Below are 9,262 nucleotides of genomic sequence, written 5' to 3'. Positions count from 1 at the left end.
AAAAGCACTAAAATATAATTTTTTTAATTTAATTTTCACATTTGCACAACACTTCCATCCAAAATTAGAAATGCAATTTTCATATTATAATTAAAGCCATTCTCATTTCAACAAATATCGATTAAGGCCGCAAGTATATTTTTGTTCTTATTTTATTCATTAATATTAGATGGCAAAAAATTAATAAAAAATGAATGGCAATTGAGTCATATGAACTTTTGGTCTTATTTTGATTTGACATATTCATTGGGCATCATGTTATTGATTGTAAAACGACAATCTTGTAAGCCATGTTACTCTTTTCTCTATTTTTTTTCTCTTTGTTTTTATCTTTCACACTAGGGATCAGTCTCTCATTTATTGCTGGCATTAGCGGCCTCTTTTGCCCCTCAAGGTTAAAAGGGTTCCTCTTCCTCCTTCACTCAAGAGTGGGTCTTCCCTCCCCCAATTTTTGGTAGTTTGTAAATTTGAAATTTTTTTGTTTTTGCTAGTCAGAGCTTTCAATGGAGAAGGATCGTAAGAGACCTAAGTAGCCTTTTCTTTAGCTGGGTGTAAGCATTTCTAGTTTGTGGTACTCTTAGAAGCTTCTGAGTCAGCAAGGATTTTTTTTTTTTTTTATTGTATAGCATGGATAACAATGAAGTTTGGTGGTGGTGGCCCATGGGGTGTAATCTGATGGATTGGCTCAAAAGGCGTGAATGGGAAGCCAAAAAGCGCACTGTTATTATTTCTTTATTAAGTTCAAAGCTTTCATAGTACTCCGTAGTGAGAATTGGCTATAACCTAGGGTTTATGCTCTAAGCAGTAGTTTTGGAAAAGAGGAACCCAAGGGTAGAAGTGCGGGATGTCCTTCAATGGACTGTGGCTACCCCGTTTGGCTACAAGAGAATGAGATGCCATCAGGGCTCTCCCTCTTCTCCTTTTTTTTTTTTTTTTTTCTCCCATGAATCTTTGTTATCTATGTGACATGGTCTTGAGCTTCAATAATTATTGTGTCATGTTTAGCTTTGTTGCCATAGTTTTCATGAACATGCTATTAATGATGAACTTTTGACAAAAATGTGAACGCTTTGGGTGGGAGTAGTTTCTCCATGCGATGTTGGCGCTTATTTTTTATTTTTTATTTTTTTGGAGTTTACGAGTTTGGGTCCAACTCACCTAGGTTAGGGTTTTTACTGGGCTCTACTTGTATGGGTTGAGATGGTTTGTTAGCTAGACTTTTTGTTAAACTATGGACTTCTTATTATTTTAGCCTCTAGACCTATTGTAATTTTCTATCTATAGGAGCTTCTCACTGATGTGCCTAAAGGAACACAAAAGATAAAGGATCATTTTGGAAGCAAAAAACCAATGAAGGATGAACTGATCTAAGGTTAATTTAGGGTTAATTTAACAATGAAATATTGTTGTTAAAGATTAAACTAAGGATTTGAAAAGATTTGATAGAGTTTTAAACAGATTTGGAGCTAATGGTTTGATGCATACATTTTGCATAATCATTTAGGTCTAATTTTATAGCCATTTTATTCTATTATTAGTTATCTTTAGCTAACTTCATTAGTAAATTAGTTAGTTTCTCATAATTGTCGATTTTGGATTAATTTGTAATTTTTACTTTGTTTTGTAGGAAAAATGGTGTTTTTGAAGGACTGAAGAGAATTTTGCCATTGAGGAGTGTCTTCTACAGCCAAAGATGTCAAAAACAAGTTTTCAAGCTGAAATATGCATTGACCAAATTGTGCATAACTTGCCGCATAAGCTATGCAGATCTGCATAAGGAGAAAGATCATCATTCGAGAACCGGTCGAAATGTGCATAAGGAGACAAAGATAGCTTATGCACATTCTCGCCTCCTTATGCACCTTCATGGAATTGTGCATAACCTATGCAACAAGTCATGCGATTTCGCATAAGTGACTCGAGAACCAGTGAAAGCGCATAAGGGATTGCATAACTTATGCGATCCACTTATCTGATCCATAAAGAGTTCATTAATGAGCTGGCAGAAGATTCTCTCAATCAATTCCTCCTAGAACATACTATTTTAGGGCTCCATGTCAGAAAAATGCTATAAATAGTCCCATTTTCCCATTTTAGAGGAAAAAAAAGGAGCAAAAGAGAAGAGGAGAAGAGAGGCAGAATTTGAGGAGTCACTTTCACCTTCCACACCATTTTCAACCAAGATTTGCAGATTTCTTTCTTTCCTTACATTTTTCTACATTTCTAGTGTTTAATTTCTTACTTCTTAGCTTAGATTAAAGCTTTATTTCCATTTAAACTCATCATATCTTGTAAGCATTATGGATAGTGAGTAGTTTACTTTTGATTCTGGAGTAAGGGTTGTAATATTTGAGATATTTTGTGGATTTTGATTGGGTAATCCATATTTTGTGGTCTTAATGAGTTTTATTCATTTCTTGTATGCTTAATGACATGCTTAGTGTAGGATCCCATTGAGTAATGTTCTTAATCCATGGTTGAAGCACTGAAAGGAGAAGGCCTTGTGATAGATAATTAGGAAATTGGACTTAATTAACTTAGACCTAGAAATAGGCTAAGGATTAAGAGGATTCACAGATTAATTAAAGAACTTAATGGGTCTTAATTAACTCTAAGTCCACGAAAGTAGGATTAGTTTGATTAAGGCACTCTTTGTCTCACTCGAAAGGGAATTCAAAGGATTTAAGAATTAATCTCCTTAAAACTCATAAGTTTCATAAGATTGGACAACCAATTTAAAATCCCAAAATAGCTCGAATATGAAATCCCGAACTCCGGAATCACCTTTTTACCATTGTTAATTTCTAATCGAATTTAATCATTTGCCATTTTGAATATTGCCATATTTGAACTTGCTTATTTCAATTTGATGCAATTTTAGTTTAATTAATACATTGTTGAATAGAATATTAATTTTGCACATTTAGATTTCATACTCCATTACCCATTAATTCATTATTTTAATTTCATAAATACTTCGATTTAGTCAACTTTTATATCGAAAATTCAATCATTAACACAACTCCTCGTGGGAACGATATCTTTTTCTATACTACTTGAACGACCCGTGCACTTGCGGTAGGGACACATCAAGTTTTTGGAGCCGTTGCCGGGGAGTTGTTTGTTTAAGATTGAATTCTTGATTATTTTAGTTGATTATAGTTTTATTTTTGTTATCTTTTCATTTTTGTGTTTGTTTGTTCTTTTTCAGGTACTTTTAATCTTTTATGAGAAGAGCTAGAAGCTCAAGTGACACAACCTTACTGTTCAATCCTGAAATTGAGAAATGTTGTAAAGCCAACAAGAAAGAGACCAGAAAAAGGAAGGAAGCTTTGAGAGAGATTGAAATTGAAGCAGACATGGCTGATGAAAGAATTAGAATTGGTGTTGGTAATGCTGGAAATGGTCAAAACAATGAAAATGAAGCCCACGGAGAAGAAGTTGTTAATGCAAACGTGCCTAGGGGAAGTATGATGGACCATGCTTTTCCACGTTTTGATGATTTGAGAGAGAGCATAGCAAGACCAAGGATTGATGCAAATAGTTACAAGATGGATTTTGGAGTTCTTCAAATGATTCAAAATTCTCAATTTGGAGGACATCCTTCTGAAAATCCACACACACACCTGAAGAAGTTTGCTATGATTTGCGACATGCAAAAACAACCTGGAGTGTCTGATGATGCAGCAAGATTGAAGCTATTCCCATTCTCTTTGAAAGATAGAGCATTGGATTGGCTTGATTCTTTACCTCACAACTCCATTACAAATTGGGAGCAACTCGCTGATGCATTTCTTGCACAATATTTTCCACCTGGAAAAACTCAAGATCTGAGGAATCAAATGACAGCTTTCAGACCAAGAGAAGATGAAACTCTTTATGAGTCATGGATGAGATGGAAGGAATTAGAGAGATTATGCCCACATCATGCCATTCCAAAATGGATGATAAATCAGAATTTCTACACAAATGTCACTCCTGCAATCAGAGGAATTATTGATGCTCAAACAGGAGGAGAATTTATTATAAAGCATGAAGATGAAGCTTATGAGCTATTGGAGAAAATTGCAAAGAATACTCATCTTTGGAGTAGTCCAAGAGGACCAGCTCCAACTCAGAAAAGGCAAGCTGCTGGAATGTATGATCTTGATCCATTCAACATGATTAATGCAAAATTTGATGCACTTACAAATGTCCTTGCTAAGAAGATGGAAGATTTGAGTATGTTGGTTAGTTCATCATCATCAGCTGGAAGTTCACAACAAGTGGCTTATGCAGAGGAAACTACCAGCTGTGGAGTAGACGATGGAGAACAAGCAGCATATGTTGGTAATTATGGAAACAAACAAATGGGGAATTCTTATTCTCAAACTTACAATCCAAATTGGAGGAATCATCCCAACTTTTCATGGGGAAATCAGCAAAGTCAAGTTCCAAATCAGAATTTTCAACCACAGCAGCAAAGTCAAGTTCCATATCAGTAAAATAGGCAACCATTGCCTAATTTTCAGCAGAAAAATATGAACCCTCCACCAAAACAGCAAGAACGAAATTCCACCACAGAAGCTTTATTGCAACAGATACTTGCTAACCAAAATAAGCATGATGAGGAGATGAGAGAGGTGAAAGCAAGGCTGGAACAGATGCAAACACACAACAGAATGCTGGAAAACCAGATTGCACAACAAGCATCCTCCTCAAGTGCTAAGTCTTTTGGAAAGCTTCCAAGTCAACCAGAAAATCCAAGAGAGCAGTGTCAAGCTATTACTTTAAGAAGTGGAAAAGTTATAAATGATGAGAAGAGTGAAAACAGTGAGAAGAGAGAAAATGAGAAAAATCTTGATGATGAGAGTGAAAAACAAGAGAGTGCAGAAAATTGTAAAGAGAAAATTGAAGAGAAGGAAGAGAAATATATACCTCCTGAACCCTACAAGCCACAGCTTCCCTTTCCACAAAGATTTCACAAAGCCAAGCTTGATAGGCAATTTGGGAAGTTCTTAGAGGTTTTGAAGAAACTTTACATAAATGTGCCTTTTGTTGATGCTCTTTCACAAATGCCCTCTTATGCAAAATTCTTGAAAGAAATTCTCTCAAATAAGAGGAAACTTGAAGATGATGAAACTGTAGCTTTGACAGAAGAATGTAGTGCTATCCTCCAAAGGAAACTTCCTCCAAAGCTCAAGGATCCAGGGAGTTTTTCAATTCCATGCCACATTGGAGAATCATGTTCTACAAAAGCTTTATGTGATTTAAGGGCTAGTGTTAGCCTTATGCCCCTTTCCATTTATGAGAAGCTTAACATGGGAGATCTTAAACCAACCCACATTTCTCTTCAGTTAGCTGACAGGTCAATTAAGTATCCTGAAGAGATTTTGGAGAATGTGCCTCTGAAGGTTGGGAAGTTCTACATACCTGTTGACTTTGTCATCTTGGACATGGAGGAAGATTTTAATATTCCAATTATCTTGGGAAGGCCTTTTCTGGCTACAGCAGGAGCATTGATTGATGTCAAGGGAGAAAAATTAACTCTTAGGGTTGGTGAAGAGCAATTGGTTTTCAATATTAATAACACTATGAAAAAGCATCATTCTGAAGCTGATACTTGCTTGAGAGTTGATATCATTGATGAGCTGGTTGAAGAAAACTTCAGAAAGAAATATCCAGAAGATCCACTTGAAAATTGTCTGGTTCATGGAGGAGGCATAGACTATGACAACCCTCATGTAGCTGCATATGCTCAACACTTAGAGGGAAGTCCACCATTCATTTCTGCTCCAGTTTTTCAACTCACACAAAAGGAAAAAGTCGAATCTAAGCAACCATCATTCAAGGAAGAAGATGCACCTAAGGTAGAACTTAAGCAACTTCCTTCTTAGCTCAGGTATGAATTTCTTGGCACCAATAACACTTATCCAGTAATTGTAAATGCAAATTTGAGTACATTAGAGGCTGATAAGTTGTTAAGAGTGTTGAGACAATTTAGGAAAGTCTTAGGATACACCATAGATGACATTAAGGGAATAAGCCCACACTTTTGTATGCATAGAATCATTTTGGAAGAAAATTGTAAGCCATCTATTGAACATCAGAGGAGGTTGAACCCAAATATGAAAGAAGTTGTTAAAAAGGAAATTTTGAAGTTGCTTGATGCAGGATCATTTACCTATCTCGAGATAGTACTTGGGTGAGCCAGTACATGTTGTTCCAAAAAGGGTGGAATAGTGGTGGTCAAAAATGAAAATAATGAATTAATTCCCACTAGAACGGTGACTAGTTGGCGAATGTGCATAGATTACAGAAAATTAAATGTTGCCACTAGAAAAGATCATTTTCCACTTCCCTTCATTGATCAGATGTTGGAAAGACTAGCTAGGCATTCTTACTTTTGCTATTTAGATGGATATTCAGGTTTTTTCAAATCCATATCCATCCAAATGATTAAGAAAAAACCACTTTTACTTGTCCATATGGAACCTTTGCTTATAGAAGGATGCCATTTGGGTTATGTAATGCACCAGCCACTTTTCAAAGGTGCATAATGGCAATCTTCTCAAATTTCATTGAAGACATAATGGAGGTTTTTATGGACGATTTTTCTGTTTATGGATCTTCATTTGATATATGCTTGGCTAACCTTTCTAGAGTTTTGCAGCGATGTGCAGAATCGACCTTGTGTTAAAGCGGGAAAAGTGTCATTTCATGGTTCAGAAGGGATAGTGCTTGGACATTTGGTGTCTAGAGAGGAATAGAGGTTGATAAAGCCAAAGTTGAAGTGATAGAGAAGATGGCTCCTCCTACCAATGTCAAGGGAATTCGAAGTTTCCTAGGACACGCCGGGTTCTACAGACGCTTTATCAAGGATTTTTCTAAAATAGCTAAACCTTTGTCTAATTTGTTAAGTAATGACACACCATTTGTATTTGACCAAGAGTGTTTGGATGCCTTTTGCAGGTTGAAGCAAGCTCTTATCACTGCACCAATCATGCAACCACCTGATTGGAGCCTACCTTTTGAAATTATGTGTGATGCTAGCAACTATGCAATTGGGGCATTCTTGGTCAAAGAAAGGACAAAAGGCTTATGCTATTTATTATGCTAGTAGAACACTGGATGAGGCTCAAGCAAATTATGCAACAACTGAAAAGGAATTTTTGGCAATTGTCTTTGCATTGGAAAAGTTCAGACCTTACATTATTGACTCAAAGGTGGTTAAATTTTCAGATCATGCAGCCATCAGGTATTTGCTCCGTAAAAAGGAGGCCAAACCTAGGCTCATTAGGTGGATTCTGATGCTACAAGAGTTTGATTTGGAGATTAGAGATAAGAAAGGAGCTGAAAATGTAGTTGCTGATAATCTTAGTAGGTTGAAATTGGATGGTGAAGAATTGGATGAAATCCCTATTGATGAGTTTTTCTTGGATGAACAACTTTTCTCTCTTGTTGCTAAACTACCTTGGTATGCAGACTTTGTGAATTATCTATCTTGTGGAGTTTTACCTCTAGGTATGACATGGCAACAAAAGAAAAAGTTTTTGCATGAGGTGAAGTTTTATAGATGGGATGACCCTTTACTCTTTAGGAGATGTTGTGATGGTCTGATTAGAAGATGTATTCCTGAAGAGGAGGTACAGAGTATTATGCATCATTGCCATGCTTCTGATTATGGAGGTCATTTTGGAATCTCTAAGACAGCTAGTAAAATTTTGCAAGCTGGTTTCTTTTGGCCAAATCTTTTTAAGGATGTGAGGAAATTTGTGTCGAATTGTGATAAATGTCAAAGGAGTGGAAATTTGTCAAAAAGAGATCAAATGCCCCTAAATAATATTCTTGAAGTGGAATTATTTGATGATTGGGGAATAGATTTTATGGGGCCATTCCCTCCTTCATATGGTAATAGATACATCTTAGTTGGGGTTGACTATGTGTCAAAGTGGGTGGAAGCTATTGCAACTCCAACTAATGATGCTAGAGTGGTAGTGAAATTTTTGAAGAAATTTGTCTTGAGCAGATTTGGAGCTCCTAGGGCTATAATTAGTGATGGGGGTTCCCATTTTTGTAATAAGCAATTTGAGAGCTTAATGAGGAAGTATGGTGTAGTGCACAAGATAGCTACCCCATACCATCCTCAAACTTCAGGACAAGTTGAAATTTCTAACAGAGAGCTCAAGCATATTTTGGAGAAAACAGTGAACAATTCTCGGAAAGATTGGTCTATCAAACTAGATGATGCTTTATGGGCATATAGGACTGCCTACAAAACCCTATAGGAACTACTCCCTTTAGGTTGGTGTATGGTAAGTCTTGTCATTTACAATGGAGCTAGAACATAGAGCATATTGGGCCATTCAGACCTTGAATTTTGATCTTAAGCAAGCTGGTGAAAAAAGGTTGTTACAACTTAATGAGCTTGAGGAATTGAGGATGTATGCTTATGAAAGTGCCCGTATTTACAAAGAAAGAACTAAAGTTTGGCATGATAAGCATCTGAGAAAAAAAGAATTCAAAGAAGGTGATTTAGTTTTGTTGTTCAACTCAAGATTGAAATTGTTCCCTGGAAAACTCAAGTCAAGGTGGACTGGTCCATATAGAATTTCTAAGGTTTTCCCTTATGGAGCAATTGAAATTTGGAGTGAAAAATCTGGGAATTTTAAGGTCAATGGGCATAGATTGAAATATTACATAACTGGAGACCTAATAATAGGAGCAAGTTGTTACAAGCTCTCCAATCCCTCACCTCTTTTCAGTGAAATTCATGAAGAGTCCAGCTAAGGACTATAAATTAGCCCTCTTGGGAGGCATCCCAAGTCCTTTTATTTTGCTTTTGCTAATTTACTTTCATTTTCATTGATTTTGTTTTATCTTAAATCTCCCCAAATTCAATTTTTGACATTGTTAAATCTTGTCCCTTGTAGATGTAATTCAATGAAGAAAGGTGGAACTGTTGGGAAGTAATTCTTAACTTGAAAAATTTTGTCCTTCAAAAGAATTGATAAGTTTTCTTTGCATAATCTGTGCGGGAGCCGCAATCTAGTTCATGCAGGAGGAAAAATGAAATCTGCAGCAAAAAGGGTGTCTGCGACAAATGGCTTGTATTTTTGGTGAGGTTGGATGTATATCAATGGAGGAAGGTTGGTGAGCTGCTGAAGTTGCTATCCTGGTTTATGCGAGCGAGAAAAATAGAATCTGCGTGAGATCACTTAAATTTTTGGTGAGGTTGGGTGTGTATTTTTTTTAATACTTGTGCTTATAATGTTAATATGGT

The 9,262-nt window shown here is 36.2% G+C and overlaps 1 non-coding gene across 1 annotated transcript; it reads right to left on the bottom strand.

Annotated features, from left to right (window-relative positions):
* Positions 1-3,825: 3,825 nt before the first annotated feature.
* Positions 3,826-3,934, bottom strand: LOC131175692 (small nucleolar RNA R71). Its single transcript, XR_009145884.1, has one exon. It is a non-coding gene; the product is annotated as a small nucleolar RNA R71 (small nucleolar RNA).
* Positions 3,935-9,262: the final 5,328 nt, after the last annotated feature.

Source organism: Hevea brasiliensis, chromosome 17, assembly GCF_030052815.1.
Source record: "Hevea brasiliensis isolate MT/VB/25A 57/8 chromosome 17, ASM3005281v1, whole genome shotgun sequence".
Classification (NCBI taxonomy): Eukaryota; Viridiplantae; Streptophyta; class Magnoliopsida; order Malpighiales; family Euphorbiaceae; genus Hevea; species Hevea brasiliensis.
Note: the sequence above shows the minus strand (reverse complement) of the source record. Positions and strands in the feature narration are given on the sequence as shown.